Here is a 12139-nt window from a genome sequence, read left to right as displayed (position 1 = left end):
GGCGTAAAATCTTTACTAGCTAAAAAACTTTCTACAATGTGAGGAGTGTGTTGTAAGCTGTGTAGGTACATTGTATCATGCTGGGCCTACCGTGCAGGGGGTCGGGGTTTGGATCCCCAGTAGGGCAGTCTTGAATTTGCTTTTTTTGGGGGGGGTTTTTTACAGGTGAGCAGAGAGGGAAAAAAGATTCTTCACTCTTCTTGTCCTTTAGAAAGAGATAGTAGATGGGAAGTTGTGGCTGTGATGAGTTGGGGGTGGAAAACTTTTACATAAAAGTGGACAAGCAGACGGGTACGGAAAATATATCCAAATAGAATCTACCAGTTTAAAGGTTTCAAAAGACGAGTCAGGTTTATTTTAATTGGTAATTTATTCCCAATTGGAGCTGGGTACCTGTGTATATATATCGACAGCTCAGTGGAAGAGCCTGCCATTCAATTTTGGAAAAGTGACGTAAGATGTAGATTTTCACTCAGCGGTCGGTACGTACATTACGTTTCTCCATCTTGTTTCTCCGTGTACCGGTATCTTATGCATGGGGGCAAGGTCAATCTGGTGTTCCCACGGCTGAACTTTCTGCTGCTGTCGAGCTCCGCCCACTTCCTGTCATGTCCTTTAGGTTGTGTTGTGCTTTTCCTTGGTCTTCCTCCTGTTGGTTTTCCTTGTACCGAAGTCTTTTGAATTATGTGATGATTACTTTGTGGGGGGGGGGTTTTTGGTAAGTGTTTTACGGCACTCACAACTGCGTAAGGTCATATATGAATATGCGAGACACATTAAATATTTTCAGTTTGGTAGGAAGTAATTTTGAATTTTGCCCAGGTGGGGGCCGAAGCCTACTCTTATCAATTTTGGACCATCAAGGCATCTTTAAAGTGCCCAACTTGCGCACGGGCCCTCCAAGATTTTTTGCCTTTCTCCAGCAAGGTATTCGATCTTACCTACCCTAAGATCAGGGGTGTGGCGGAAAGACAACAGTAAGAAGGAGCCATGGAGTAGCAGCAGAAAGGTTGCAGAAAGAGTCGGGAGCTCAGAGGATTGGCACAGGCTGGGCAGAAAGTGGAGATGAAAGCAGACGACAGAACATGATAAGAGAGCAGGAAAGGAGGGGGACCGAAAAATTTTTTAGAGAAGAAAATTTACTGCCGCTGTTAGGTTTTGAACCCGTGATCTGTTGAATGAGAGGCAAACACTATCCCTCTAGACCATGAGAGCTCCTTAATGTGAAGCAAACACCATGCCAGACTTTTCTATCTCATCACCAATATTTTTTATCTCATCTACAATAATTTCTAGCTCATCCCCTAGATCTATATTCTTTATCTCATCACCAATATTTTTTATCTCATCTACAATAATTTCTAGCTCATCCCCTAGATCTATATTCTTTATCACATCACCAAGATTTTTTTATCTCATCTACAATAATTTCTAGCTCATCCCCTAGATCTATATTCTTTATCACATCACCAAGATTTTTTATCTCATCTACAATAATTTCTAGCTCATCCCCTAGATCTATATTCTTTATCACATCACCAATATTTTTTTTATCTCATCTACAATAATTTCTAGCTCATCCCCTAGATCTATATTCTTTATCTCATCACCAATATTTTTTAGCTTTTCTCCAATACTCCCCAGACTTTTCTATCTCATCCCCAATATTTTTTTTATCTCATCTACAATAATTTCTAGCTCATCCCAGTACATGTATTTTCTAGCTCCTTCCCAATATTTTCTAGCTCATCCCCAGTATTTTCCAGCTCAACCCTAATATTTTCTGGGCTCATTCCCAGTATTTCTTAGTATTTTCTAGATCATTCCCAGTATTTTCTAGCAGATCCCCAAAATTTGGAAGCTTTTTCTAGCTCATCCCCAGTATTTTTTTTAGCTCAATACTAATATTTTCTAGCTCATCCCCTCTATAATTTTCTAGCTTAACCATAATTTTTTTTAGCTCAACGTTACTATTTTCTAGCTCATCCGCACTATTTTTTAGTCCATCCCTAATGTTTCTAGCCCATTCCCAGTATTTTATAGCTCAACCCTAACATTTTCTAGCTCATTCCCAATATTTTCTAGCTCATCCTCATTATTAATTTCTAACCATCCCCAATGTTCCTCAAACTTTTCTATCTCATTACCAATATTTTTTTTTATCTCATCCCCAATATTCTTTAACTCATTCCCAAAATATTTTAGCTGATCCCGAATATTTCGAAGACTTTTGAATCTCATCCACAACAGTTTTTAAAAATCTTATTGCCAATATTTTTAAAATCCTTGATTTCTTTTAACTCATGCCCACTATTTTTTTTTTATCACATCCCCAATTTTGTTATCTCATTTACAATAATTTCTAGCTAATCCCCGATATTTTTTTTATCACATAACCAATATTTTTAGCTCATTTCCAATATTCCCCAGACTCTATCTCATCCCCAATATTTATTTTTTGTCTCATCCACAATTATTTCTAGCTAATCCACAATATTTATTAAAACATCACCATTTTTTTAAAAGCTCGTTCCAAATATTCCCCAGGCTTTTCTATCTCATCCCCAATATTTCTTATTTTATCCACAATAATTTCTAGCTCATCCCAGTACATGTATGTTCTAGCTCAACCCTAGTATTTTTTAGCTCAATCCTAATATTTTCTAGCTCATCTCCAGTATTTTCTTACTCAATCCTAAACATTTCTAGCTCATCCCCAGGATTTTTTAGCTCATCCCGAACATTTTCTAGCGCATCCACAGTATTCTTCAGTATTTTCTACATAATTCCCAGTATTTTCAAGCAGATCCCCAAAATTGCCAGTATTTTCTAGCGCATCCCCAATATTTTCTGGCCTATCCCAAATATTCCCCAGTATTATACAGCTCATCTGTAATATTTTCTAGCTCAACCTAATATTTTTAGTTGAATTTTTTTTTTATAGCTCACCACCGCCATTTTCTAGCTCATCTAAAATATTTTCCAGCTCAACCCTAATCTTTTCTAGCGAATCCCTGGTGTTATTCAGCTCATCCCCTGTATTTTCTAGCTCCTCCCCACTATTTTCTAGTTAATCCCCAGTAATTTCTTGCTCATTCTCAATATTTTCTAGCTCAACCTTAAATATTTTCTAGCTCATCCCCAGTATTTTCTAGCTCATATCAATTATTTTCTAGCTCATCCCCAATATTTTCTAGCTCGTCCCCAGTATTTTTTTTTAGCTCAACCCTAATATTTTCTAGGTCATCTCCAGTATTTTCTAGCTCAATCCTTAAATTTTCTAGCTCATCCCCAGTATTTTCTAGCTTATCCCTAACATTTTCTAGTTCATCCACAGTGTTCCTCAGTATTGTGTAGATAATTCCCAATATTTTCTAGCAGATCCCCAAAATTTGCCAGCATTTTCTAGCCCATCAGCAATATTTTCTGGCTTATCCAAAATATTCTTCAGTATTTTTTAGCTTATCTCTAATATTTTCTAGTTCAACCTTAATATTCATTTCTAGTGGAATCCTATTTTTTTATACCTCACCACCACTATTTTCTAGCTCTTCTCCAATATTTTCCAGCTCAACACTAATATTTTGTAGCGAATCCCCAGTGTTATTTAGCTCATCCCCAGTATTTTCTAGTTCACCCCCAGGTGTTTTCTAGCTCATTCCCAGTATTTTATAGCTCAACCTTAAAATTTTCTAGCTCATTCCCAATATTTTCTTTCTCATCCCCAATAATTTTTAGCTCATCCCCAATATTTTCTATCTCATCCCTAATAATGTTTAGCTCATCCCCAATATTTCGAAGACTTTTGTATCTCATCCACAACACTTTAAAAAAATCTTATTCCAATATTATAAAATCCTCAATATTTTTTAACTCAGGCACAATATTTTTATTTCACATCACCGATATTTTTTTTAGCTCATCCCCAATATTCCCCAGACTTTTCTATCTCATCCCTAATATTTTGGAATATTTTTTAGCTCATCCCCAATATTTTATATCACATCACCAATATTTTTTAGTTCATCCCCAATATTCCCCAGACTTTTCAATCTCATACAGAATATTTTTCTGTCTCATTACCAATATTTATTAGCTCATGCCCAATAATGTTTAGCTCATCCCCAATATTTCGAAGACTTTTGTATCTCATCCACAACACTTTTTATCTTATTCCTATACACGTATTTTAAAATCCTTATTATTTTCTAACTCATCTGCAATATTTTTTGTATCACATAACCAATATTTTTTAGCTCACTACCAATATTCCCCAGACTTTTCTATCTCATCCCCAAAATATTTTTTATCTCATCCACAATAATTTCTAGCTGCTCCCAAGTATTTTTTTTTATCACATCACCAATATTTTTTAGCTCATCCACAATAATTTCTAGCTCACCCCCCCCCCCCCCCCCCCCCAATTAAAAAAAAAATCACATCACCATTATTTTTAGCACATCCCCAATATTTCCAATACTTTTCTATCTCATCCCCAATACTTTTTATCTCATCCACAATCATTTCTAGCTGCTCCCAAGTATTTTTTATCACATCACCAATATTTTTTAGCTCATCCACAATATGCCCCAAACTGTTCTATCTCATCCCCAAGATTTTGTTATCTCATCCACAATAACTTCTAGTTCATCCCAGTACATGTATGTTCTAGCTCAGCTCTAATATTTCTAGCTCATCCCTTATACTGTCTAGTTCATCCCCAGTATTTTCCAGTTCATCCCTAATATTTTCTAGCTCATCCCAAATATTTTTTTGGCTCATCCCCAGTATTTTTAAGTTCATTCCTAATATTTTCTAGCTCATTCCAAATATAAATATAATTTTTTAGTTCATCTCCAATATTTTCTACCTAAACCCTAATATTTTTTTTAGCTCAGCCCAAGTATTTTCTAGTTCATCCCTAATATTTTCTAGCTCATCCCAAATATTTTTTAGCTCATCCCCAGTATTTTCTAGCTTATCCTATATATTTTCTAGCTAAACCCTAATACTTTCCAGCTAATCCCCTATATTTTCTATCTCATCCCCAATATATTTTCTAGCTCATCCTCAATATTAATTTCTAACTCATCCCCAATATTCCTTAAACTTTTCTACCTCATTACCAATATATTTTAGCTCATCACCAATAGTTTCGTTCCCCCCCAATAATTTTTAGCTCATTATTTTGTATAGGCCTACTGAAGAAGTGTAGGACTCTTCTTTAGAATATTGATAGGCTTACTATATTTTAAAAATTGACTCAAATTGCCATTACTCTGTTATTGACAAATCAATATTTTCCCCTAGGGCCAGATCTAAATAGTCTAAATATATTTTTATACCCAAAATCAGTATTAAATTTTTTGATGAAAATGCACAAAAGTACCTCTCAAGACATATATATCATGTATAAGTTTATTCCAAATGCAATTCTAAATAATTCCATATAAGATACATGTGTGTTTTTTTCCTGTTTGTGAATGCGTCTTGTCCTTTTTTCAAGGTTACAAAATTTATTTTTTTCTTCAATATCGGATGTCATATGATCCAAATGTGCAAATTATGTGGAATGTAGATAAATAACTGCAAATGTTTCAATATTTTCCAGTTCTATATTCATTTAAATGGTTATTTTGATGCATCATTTGACCAGGTGTAAATACATATTGAGTTTCACGGGAGCATCGCCTCTTACAGGAACCGAAGTTGAAAAATACACAAATAAACATACAGATGTATTCTACAAATCATATCCTACTGAAAATTTCGGTGTATAATAGGTCTATATTGATATTTTTTTGAATTTGTGGCCCCAAAGACCTTTGAACTGCACACTTTAGTCATCATCTCATTTCGACCTCCTAAAAAAAAATTGTCGACGAGCCCAAAATTATAATACGTAGCGAATGAGTTAAGTTCTGAACACCCATATAAGGAAAAACGCTTTCAACTCTAATTTTTACCATTAGGCCTACCATTCAGATACTCCCCCCCCCCCTCCCCTCTCGAGATCTCTCTTTCTCAGAAAGATTAATTTCATTTCTGGATCCTGCTAAGTCAAAAGCTAAGTAGCCGAGGCCTACTCTTTGAAAACCGTAACTGTCTTTCTTCTCCCCTCTCTTTAGGTCCCACTAATCTGTACTCAATCTCAAAAGAAAGAAATGTGTTCAATCATCGAGCAGTATCATAAGCTAAGCAGTTAAGTCACCTGGGCGATCTAATTCAGTCCCCACCCAATCGCCTTTCTTGGTCGCTACAGGCCAGCTCTAGACCACGAGAGCCCCTTACTTAGTGTTTGTATTTGTGAAGGAAATGCAGATAAAATGGTAGAAACTGTGTCACACATGCTGTAAACTAATGAATATTACAAGATCGCAATGAAAAAAGAATATTTACGTTGATTTAAATCTTTATTTATAGAAGCATTATGACATTACATTAAAAATATCTTCTAAATCATAGCTTGAGTCTTTCAGCAAGTATAAAAAGAACAAAATTGCTAACAAGAAATGAATATGTGGAAAGGATATGACTCAAAATGGGAATAAAAAGAAAGGAATCAAAGTCTCCTATTGCACCTTCATTACAGCTGACAAGTCTCAATTGCTTACAAATACACAAAAACGTCCCAAACCAGACAGCACATGCAGCCTTCCTCCATCACCAGACACTCAAAGCCTGACAAATGACGTGTTCAAAATTGTCAAGTTCCGTTAAAAAACCATGAAGCACAATATTATGCACAAGTTGGTTCAACAACATCTTTGGCACGGTGTAACTTCATCAAACATGTCCCAATTTTAATAACAAATTTCGAATACGATCAGCTTCACTTCCCCATTCTGATGGTTAGATAGTCAGTTGTTCTTCTCAGAAGTACAACATTGTATTATTGTGGGAATTTGGCGAACACAGAATCGAATTTGATGTCGCCCGTAAGAAACCTTTTACTTTTCTTCTCTTTTTACTATCAGTGATAGTAAGACCCTGAAAATTCCCCTGGAAATTCACGGGTAGACAATTATTTCCCATTATCAGACAAGATTGGGTGTATGAATGCAAAAAATTAATAGGTCTACAGAATTGCAGTCAATCAAATGGTGCCGTGAGGACAATCATCACATTGTGGGACTAGGATTCTGATGCCACGACATTCACTACGGTGTATTTACCAGAAAGTAGGCTATCCTCGGCAACGTTCCACGTGTGCCTCGCTCATTTTGGGAAGTTCTGAGACAAAATAGAAAACACACAGACCCCAAATCAAAACCCTAACTAGGCCACTCCTTATTTTTTCAGTAAAATCTCAGAACGAAATTTTAGAAATGAAACAGAAGGAAAATATACAGTAAGATGCTCTGTCTTTTTTCAAATAGCAGCTTTATCTGGGAACCCCCAGAAAGTGACCACCGCGATTGTTGAAAGATGTCCACAACTAGGACGTCACTTAATGAGGAGCAACATCAGCATCACATGGACCAGACAAAAACAGAACAGCCTGGAATCGAGACAGTCTCACATACACAACAGTACGGAATCGAGACAGTCTCACAAACAGAACAGCCTGGAATCGAGACAGTCTCACATACACAAAACCACGGAATTGAGAAAAAGGAAAAACACCCAACAACCCAAAGTTGCATTATCTATCTTTCAAAGGACATGACAAATTCAGCAAAAATATGAAATGCTTTCAAAATGTTTGAATACACATACATGTATATTATGTATTTAGAACATATATATATATATATATATATATATATATATATATATATATATATATATATATATATATATATATATATATATGTTCCGTGCAATTTACCGATCGGCGCAATCTTCTGTACATTTTAACGATCGTATAATTGCGCGGCAATCTTAACATTGCGCCACATGTTTTAATGAGCTTTTAATTGCGTGGTAATCTTAAGACAGACAGCCGCGCAATTTTTCAATCGTTAAAACACGCAGCTTAAGATTGCACTGATTCATAAATAGCGCGGAACACACACACACAATATATATTTCATGGTTTAGGACTAAACTAATTCCTATTCCGTTCCTGTCAGGAATCATCTAGATAAGTGAAACTGTTGATAAACAAACAGGTTAACTGCTCAAATAAATGAATAGACTATAAACGGATTGATACAGTGTTTTATAACATAATATGTAATAAAACAGACAGAGATATTTGCATATGTGCTCACTGATGGAATGAGTGAATGAATAATTAATCAACAAGGGAAAACAGGTCTGAGAAAAAAGGGATGAAGGAATAAAGGAAGAGTGCAGTTTGTTCTAATCAGGAACCCCCAGGGCCCAGAAACTTAAAAACACAAGCAAACTGGTGAACTGCTTCATGCAACTAGATCAGAAAAACCTGACAGGAATTAATTGAAAACAAAAACAAAACCAATAGAAAAGTACAAGAAAATAATACTAAAGACGAAATATGGTTACCCTCAACTAATCAGGAGTCTAAAAATCACCAACAGTGCAATGGATGTTTTTGCCTTGATGACATCAACGTTTATTGGCACGCTATGCACTGATTAGATTACTCTCTTTCTTACTGCTACATGCACATGTATATGTATACACATATATATATATATGCATGTGCATTATATATATATATATATATATATATATATATATATATATATATATATATATAAATACATATATTAAAAAAATATAACGTATTTGCAGAGCTATCTTCACCAAGGCTTTCAGTGTTATTTCTTTTTACAGTTGACGCAATAATTCTCCTCTTCTTTTCAACATTATCATCATCCTTATTATCATCATCATCAACATCAACATCACTTTCCTCGTTTTCGTCATCATCATGATAATACTAAGTCTACCCAATTCCTTCTCATCCTCTATGGAATTCACCAAAGGCTCAGCGGCATGACTTCAGCAATAACAGAAGCAATAGGCATAGATGATATCTATGTTGCCCCCACCAACAGTTTATTATTATTATTAGTCCCCTCCCCACCCCCCACCCCCCACCCCCTCTCCTCACTTCTTGAGTTAAGACATCAGTGGAAGGGCCCAAAAACTGTTGGTAAGAGGTTTCATTTGGCACTGTTGAGTTGGTGTCTCCCTTTCTATCCCTTTCCCCTACAACACGCAGGAGACAAAATGAGACTCTCAAGGAACTGTAACGACAAAATCTGGCAGCTCAAGTACTCAACAATGACAACCACCATAAGTCTTATTTGAGCGAGAGATTTACAAAGTACATACAATAAGTAAGCAGGTAAGAAATATAGCAACCTTGATTTTAACTTGAACAGGTCGACTTCATAAATTGTCATCTTCCCAGGCATCCTGTCAAAGCTCATGGAGTACAGCAGCAAATATATCCAGAACAAAGACAATTTTCTCTTTGCTCTACAGCTGTGAGAAACTGAATGTTCATTGAGAAAAGAATTAAATGAAGAGCAAGATGAAAATGAGCCATCAACAATGAATCTCTATGAACATAACTAGGCAAGAAAAAGAATATCAGCAATTTTGTGAGAATTATTCAACATTATTGAAACTGTCAACACTTATACAAGGCACAAGTCAAAAGGAAATAGCTGTAATATTCTGAGGTTTTCTCTTGGCCAACTGAGAGAAGCAGCTTGAGCTGTAGCAGCAGTTTGTTGATAAGTCGCGACTGTGGACAACTAAAGATATGAAGGCATTCAACACAGACGTGTTCTATTCTTTACACACAACAGAGACACCACAGAGACCCCCCCCCCTCCCACACACACACACACACACTCTCAGTGGGCAGAAAGTTATGTGAGGTTTCGTGAATAAGAAATTCTGAGACCAAACAAAAGAGAATCCAGCAAGCTGCCCGCACATACACTAGTGGAAGTGGAGCTTTGGAATGCCCAAAATGTGGCAAACAAGTCTTCTTAATCTTTAACTCGTCGAATTATTCCATTTTGCTCGAGAAATGTGAGTGAGTGTGTGTGTGTGTGTGTGTGTGTGTGTGTGTGTGTGTGTGTGTGTGTGTGTGTGTGTGTGTGTGTGTGACTGGGAAAATGGTCCACATGTCGCATATTATTATGCTTATTTAGAGTAAATTCGGAAAATAGTGAACAATTTTTTTTTTCTTTTGGAATTTTGAGACTCGTACGGATATCAACTTATCAACCATTTTTCTCCATCCTCGCAAAATATTTCACGCCAATTCTTCTTCTAAGTATGTTTTAAAAGCTTTTAAAATACATGCCCTTTACATAATATCACGAAATGGCGTTGACTTTTGACATTTTTCTCAAAGTAGTTGGTGCACACCCCTCACTCACCAAGCATGTCTCAAAGTAGTTGGTGCACACCCCTCACTCACCAAGCATGTCTCAAGGTAGTTGGTGCACACCCCTCACTCACCAAGCATGTCTCAAAGTAGTTGGTGCACACCCCTCACTCACCAAGCATGTCTCAAAGTAGTTGGTGCACACCCCTCACTCACCAAGCATGTCTCAAGGTAGTTGGTGCACACCCCTCACTCACCAAGCATGTCTCGAAAACTATTTAAGATATCTGAAATATTCTAAAAAACAAGAGGCACCTCCAGGAAAGGCTGTTCTATACAGAAATGTAATAAATTACAAGAGTTAAAAATTGCACACGTTGTGGACCCTTGTCTCAGACACACACACACAAATGTTCTCCTCTCCGGATGTATCGGTCATCGCTGGACATTGACAGACACATTGTCGTTGTACATTACCATACAATATCTGAAACTTAATAAATCATGTTGGGTGGTTGGCGGGTGCTCAGGGCTGGTTTTCTTCTTCTTTCCAACCAAACATCTATCGTCTTTATCTCCCCTCCTTCTTCTTTGTGTTTGTTACTCTCATGTAACACCTCAGCATTTATTTGACCTGATTGTGTTGCAAGTGCCGTAAAACTTACTAAAGCTAAAAATTGTTATAAAGATAAAAGGCATCACATTATTCTGTATACATATAGTATAATATTATTATATCATATAGACAAACATTGACTGTAAGACCCTGGTCCCCGGACCCTACCTGGCACAGAAAGCAATGTCACATCACGCCAAGTTTTTGTCTGAGAAAACAATACGGTAGTGCTAAGATTCTGCTGCTGTTACATTTGAGGAGGCACATCGCATACATACAACTCAACACGCCTCATACACAGACACACATTTTATCTGTTTCAAAAACAAAAACTCACAAACTTAATCCAAACAAAGTTCAACAGATCTAAATGTCACTCCAAACAAAAACAAAAGTTAAAATTACGTCGAACAAAGAGAAAAACTAAATTCCGGAATAAAATAATTCTATGTACATGTAGGCGGCTTTTTGGTCCACTGAGCATCTAACATTGAACAAATGTGAGACGAGCTTTTCAAATGTCCAAACAAATGTGAAGTTAGAGATCAATAAGACCTAGACCTATATATATATATACAACATTTGATTATTTCTGACCTATGTGGAAAAGTAAGCATTCAGACCTCTACGGTACGGGATTCCTTTGATTTTCCTTCCTTGTAAACAAAGATGTCATTGGGCTTTAAAGGACAGAAATGTTGTGTTCTATTCCAAGTGTGTATTTAAAATTATGAACTTTAACCCCCCCCAAAAACCAACAAAACAAAACAAAACAAAACAAGGCACAAATAAATTGAAGGAGTGACACATTAAGAAAATCAAAGATTTATCTATATGGCTTTGCCAGTGAGTCGGTGTAACATAAAGTAACAGCATGTGGGTTGTGTGCCCATTTCCATACATTATCAGAAAATTGGATTAATTGTGTGAGTGTAAATGTATATGTTTGTGTGAGTGTTTACGTGTGAGTGTGTGTGTGTGTGTGTGTGCGTGTGTGTGTGTGTGTGTGTGTGAGTGTGTGTGTGTGTGTGTGTATGTGTGTGTGCACGCGTCAGTGCACGCACGCTAGTATTGAGTATTTATATGTGTTTGAGAGAGAACAAAAAAGAAGGGAAGAAGAAGGAGAACAGAGATATAATTCTAAAAAAGGGAAAGAAGCCAAAAAATGAAAGTATAAATCATGATATAGTGATGACCAAGATTGGAAGAGTAGAGGAAAGAAAAGAAGAGACAGAGAGGGGAGT

Source organism: Aplysia californica, unplaced genomic scaffold, assembly GCF_000002075.1.
Source record: "Aplysia californica isolate F4 #8 unplaced genomic scaffold, AplCal3.0 scaffold00657, whole genome shotgun sequence".
NCBI classification, from domain to species: domain Eukaryota; kingdom Metazoa; phylum Mollusca; class Gastropoda; order Aplysiida; family Aplysiidae; genus Aplysia; species Aplysia californica.
Note: the sequence above shows the minus strand (reverse complement) of the source record.